Source organism: Schistocerca nitens, chromosome 4 (genome assembly GCF_023898315.1).
Source record: "Schistocerca nitens isolate TAMUIC-IGC-003100 chromosome 4, iqSchNite1.1, whole genome shotgun sequence".
NCBI lineage: Eukaryota > Metazoa > Arthropoda > Insecta > Orthoptera > Acrididae > Schistocerca > Schistocerca nitens.
In genome coordinates this window covers 306,672,031-306,677,720 of record NC_064617.1, presented here as the reverse complement: position 1 = coordinate 306,677,720, position 5,690 = coordinate 306,672,031, and the positions used below count along the sequence as shown (strand labels likewise).

At 46.9% G+C, this 5,690-nt stretch overlaps 1 non-coding gene across 1 annotated transcript; it reads left to right on the top strand.

The window, feature by feature from the left end:
- The first annotated feature begins 5,268 nt into the window (after positions 1-5,268).
- Trnas-uga (transfer RNA serine (anticodon UGA)) lies at positions 5,269-5,343 on the top strand. Its single transcript has one exon. It is a non-coding gene; the product is annotated as a tRNA-Ser (tRNA).
- Positions 5,344-5,690: the final 347 nt, after the last annotated feature.

The following is a 5,690-nucleotide window of genomic DNA, read 5'->3' as shown; positions in this document are numbered from 1 at the left end:
AGAGGCGTCAAAAGAAGGGGTGAAATGTTGGTTAGTGGGGGTGTGAAGACCTTCCCACAGTGTGACTGCTGTACGTTGGGCAGAATTGTGGTGAAATTTGCTGAAAATGTGACATCATTAACTCACCTTACAAGTCACATGAACTTCTGAGCTCTGGGCTTTTTCGGTTATGTCGACGCCTTGCTGGCTGAACCGTCGTCCAACCAGAGGGTGCCGTCGCAGGGCGCCACGCCTTTGCACCGATACAAAAAAATGGTTCAAATGGCTCTGAGCACTATGGGACTCAACTGCTGTGGTCATAAGTCCCCTAGAACTTAGAACTACTTAAACCTAACTAACCTAAGGACATCACACACATCCATGCCCGAGGCAGGATTCGAACCTGCGACCGTAGCGGTCGCACGGTTCCGGACTGCGCGCCTAGAACCGCGAGACCACCGCGGCCGGCTGCACCGATACAGATGACGTTTGTAGGCACATTTGTGCCAAATTTTGACCGTACACGTCGCAATGCACAGTGCAGATTACACGCTGGTGCTTTCGAAGACAGTGCTGCCAAAGCAGAGTTACCAAACATAGCCTTCCGAAATGCCTTCGCAAAAGAAGACGAAGTAGATGTTCCAGTATTAGAATCAAGAACAGCTACCAACATCGGTAACGTAGAAGTAAATATCCTCGGAGTAGTGAAGCAACTTAATGCACTTAATACACTACTGGCCATTAAAATTGCTACACCACGAAGATGACGAGCTTCAGACGCGAACTTTAACCGACAGGAAGAAGATGCTGTGATATGCAAATGATTAGCTTTTCAGAGCATTCACACAAGGTTGGCGCCGGTGGCGACACCTACAACGTGTTGACATGAGGAAAGTTTCCAAGCGATGTCTCATACACAAACAGCAGATGACCGGCGTTGCCTGGTGAAACGTTGTTGTGATGTCTCGTGTAAGGAGAAGAAATGCGTACCATCACGTTTCTGACTTTGATAAAGGTCAGTTTGTAGCCTATCACGATTGCAGTTTATCGTATCGCGACACTGCTGCTCGCGTTGGTCGAGATCCAATGACTGTTAGCAGAATATGGAATCGGTGGGTTCAGGAGGGTAATACGGAACGCCGTGGTGGATCCCAACGGCCTCGTATCACTAGCAGTCGAGATGACAGGCATCTTATCCGCATGGCTGTAACGGATCCTGCAGCCACGTCTCGATCCCTGAGTCAACAGATGGGGACGTTTGCAAGACACCAACCATATGCACGAACAGTTCGACGACGTTTGCAGCAGCATGGACTATCAGCGCGGAGACCATGGCTGCGGTTCCCCATGACGCTCCATCACAGACAGGAATGCCTGCGATGGTGTACTCAACGACGAACCTGGTTGCACGAATGGCAAAACGTCTTTTTTTCCGACGAATCCAGGTTCTGTTTACAGCATCATGATGGTCGCATCCGTGTTTGGCGACATCGCGGTGACCGTACATTGGAAGCGTGTATTCGTCATCGCCATGCTGACGTATCACCCGGCGTGGTGGTATGGAGTGCCATTGGTTACACGTCTCGGTCACCTCTTGTTCGCATTGACGGCAATTTCATCACTGGACGTTACATTTCAGATGTGTTACGACCAGTGGCTCTATCCTTCATTCGATCCCTGCGAAACCCTACATTTCAGCACGATAATGCATGACTGCATGTTGCAGGTCCTGTACGGGCCTTTCTCGATATAGAAACTGTTCGACTGCTGCCCTGGCCAGCACATTCTTCAGATCTCTCACCAATTGAAAACGTCTGGTCAATGGTGGCCGAGCAACTGGCTCGTCACAATACGCCAGTCACTACTCTTGATGACCTGTGGTATCGTGTTGAAACTGCACGGACAGCTGTACCTGTACACACTATCCAAGCTCTGTTTGACTCAATGCCCAGGCTTATCAAGGCCGTTATTACGGCCAGAGGTGGTTGTTCTGGGTACTGATTTCTCAGGATCTATGCACCCAAATTGCGTGAAAATGTAATCACATGTCAGTTCTAGTATAATATAATTTTCCAATGTTTATCATCTGCATTTCTTCTTGGTGTAGCAATTTTAATGGCCAGTAGTGTAAAAGCAAGTCTTCTGGTCTACACTGTATACCAATTAGGTTCCTTACAGAGTACGATGATGCATTAGCTCCATACTTAACAATCATATACAACCGTTCACTCGACGAAAGATCCGTACGCAAAGACTGAAAACTTGCACAGGTCACAGCAATATTCAAGAAAAGTAGTGGGAGTAATCCACTAAATTACAGACCTGTATCATTAACGTCGATATGCAGCAGGATTTTGGAACATATATTGTGTTCGAACATTATGAATTACCTTGAGAAAACGGTCTATTGACTATTGACACACAGTCAACATGCGTTTAGGAAACATCGCTCTTGTGAAACACAACTAACCCATTATTTGCATGAACTGTTGGATGCTACTGACAAGCGATTTCGGATTGATTCCGAATTTCTGGATTCCCGGAAGGCTTTTGACACTGTATCACACAAGCGGCTCATAGTGAAATTGTGTGCTTATGGAATATCGCCTCAGTTATGTGATTGGATTTGTGATTTCCTGTCAGAGATGTCACAGTTTGCAGTAATTGACGGAAAGTCATCGAGTAAAACAGAAGTGATCTGTGGCATTCCCGAAGGTAGTGTTATAGGCCCTTTGCAGTTCCTTATCTATATAAATTATTTTGGAGATAATCTGAGCAGCCACCTTCTGTTGTTTGCAGATGACGCTGTCGTTTAGCGACTAATAAAGTCATCAGAAGATGAAAACAAACTGCCAAACGATTTAGGAAAGATATATGAATGGTGGGAAAAGTGGCAGTTTACCCTAAATAACGAAAAGTGTGAGGTCATTCACATGATTGCTAAAAGGAACTCGTTAAACTTCGGTTACACGATAAATCAGTCTAATCTAAGAGCCGTAAATTCAACTAAATACCTAGGTGTCTCAATTACGAACAACTTAAATTGGAAGGAACACATAGAAAATTTTGTGGGGAAGGCTAACCAAAGACTGCGTTTTATTGGCAGCACACTTAGAAAATGTAACAGATCTACTAAGGAGACTGCCAACACTACGCTTGTCCGTCCTCTTTAAGAATACTGCTGCTCGGTGTGGGATCCTTACCAGATAGGATTGACGAAGTACATCGAAATAGTTCAAAGAAGGGCAGCACGTTTTGTATTATCGCGATATACGAGAGAAAGTGTCACTGAAAAGATACAGGATTTGGGCTGGACATGATTAAAACAAAGGCGTCTTCCGTTGTGACGGTATCCTCTCACGAAATTCCTATCACCAACTTTCGCCGGCCAGAGTGGCCGAGCAGATGTAGGCGCTATAGTCTGGCACCGCGCGACCGCTACGGTAGCAGCTTCGAATCCTGCCTCGGGCATGGATGTGTGTGATGTCCTTAGGTTAGTTACGTTTAAGTAGTTCTAAGTTCTAGGGGACTGATGACCTCAGAAGTTAAGTCCCATAGTGCTCAGAGCCATTTGAACCATTTGAACCAACTTTCTCCTACGAATGCGAAAATATCAGCGCACACACCGCTGCAGAGTAAAAATCTCATTCTGTAGACATTCCCAAGGGTGTGGCTAAGCCATGGCTCCGCAATATCCTTTTTTTTAGGAGTGTTAGTTGTGCAAGGTTCGCAGGAGAGCTTCCGTAAAGTTTGGAAGGTAGGAGACGAGGTACTGGCAGAAGTAAAGCTGTGAGGACGGGGCGTGAGTCGTGCTTGGGTGGCTCAGTTGGTAGAGCACTTGCCCCCGAAAGGCAAAGGTCCCGAGTTCGAGTCTCTGTCCGGCACACCGTTTTAATCTTTTTTTATGGTTTTAGGGCGCAAAACAGCTACGGTCATTAGCGCCCGGTCTGTCACTTAGGAAAAAGTAAAAAAACGAAACTGGAAACCAGCAGCAATGGGAACGAAACTCAAAAAATTGGAGAAACTAAAAACAGGAGGAAAACTTAAAAAACCACTATAGAAGAGGGTTGGTTGTCCGCAAAAAGAGCTTCAAATGACTCACGTCATCTCACTGGCACTAATAAACTCGAGAACGCGATCGGCTGAGCGCGTGTCATCTGCTGAAATGGAAGATATATCAGGCGACAGCTGTAGACGGGCGCGTAACGGAGTAAAATACGGGCACTCAAGTAAAAGGTGTCTCACCGACCACAGTTGAGAGCAGTGGGGACAGAGCGGGGGACGATGGCCACTTAAAAGATGTCGATGGCTAAAAAGACAGTGCCCTATCCGGAGTCTACTTAAAACTACCTCCTCCCGACGACGAGTTCGGGAGAAAGAGGTCCAAGCACAGGGAAGAGCTTTCACGTCCCGCAATTTATTATTGGGAAGTGTCGACCAATTTGCGTGCCATAAAAGAGCAACACGACAACATAAAACACTCCGCAGATCGGCGAAGGGAATCATGCGAATAGCTGGCTGAAGAAGAGAGATTGCAGCCTTGGCCGCTATATCGGCCGCCTCATTTCCACAGATACCAACGTGTCCGGGGATCCAGAGGAACGCCACAGAGACGCCCCCCAAGTGGAGCAAGTGGAGGCAGTCCTGAATCTGGTGGACCAGAGGGCGGACAGGGTAGAGAGCTTGGAGACTGAGGAGAGAGCTGAGAGAATCTGAACAGATAACATACTGTAGCTGCTGATGGCGACGGATGTATTGGACAGCCTGGAAAATCTGCCAGGAAGTTTCATGTCAGCGCACACTCCGCTGCAGAGTGAAAATCTCATTCTGCAAACGTCCTCTAGGCTGTGGCTAAGCCATGTCTCCGTAATATCCTTTCTTTCAGGAGTGCTAGTTCTGCAAGGTTCGCAGGAGAGGTTCTGTAAAGTTTGGAAGGTAGGAGACGAGGTACTGACAGAAGTAAAGCTGTGAGGATGGGTCGTGAGTCGTGCTTGGGTAGCTCAGTTGGTAGAGCACTTGCCCGCGAAAGGCAAAGGTCCCGAGTTCGAGTCTCGGTCCAGAACACAGTTTTAATCTGCCAGGAAGTTTCATATCAGCGCACACTCCGCTGCAGAGTGAAAATCTCATTCTGCAAACATCCCCAAGTCTGTCGCTAATCCATGGCTCCGCAATATCCATTCCTTCAGGAGTGCTAGTTCTGCAAGGTTCGCAGGAGAGGTTCTGTAAAGTTTGGAAGGTAGGAGACGAGGTACTGGCAGAAGTAAAGCTGTGAGTACGGGGCGTGAGTCGTGCTTGGGTAGCTCAGTTGGTAGAGCACTTGCCTTTGAAAGGCAAAGGTCCCGAGTTCGAGTCTCGGTCCGGCACAGTTTTAATCTGTCAGGAAGTTTCATATCAGCGCACACTCCGCTGCAGAGTGAAAATCTCATTCGCGAAAATATCTTGTTGACACCGTCCTACATAGGGAAAACGATTACCACGATAAAATAGGGAAATCAGAGCTCTTAGGGAAAGATATAGGTGTTCGTTCTTAACGCGCGCTATACAAGATTGGAATAATAGAGAATTATGAAGGTGGTTCGATGAACCCTCTGCCAGGCACTTCAATGTGGTTTGCAGAGTATACATGTGGATGTAGATGTAGAAGCATCTGTTCTGAATAGTTTTGGCAAACGGTTTCTCAAAAATAAATGTTCGACAATCAATGCAGATTC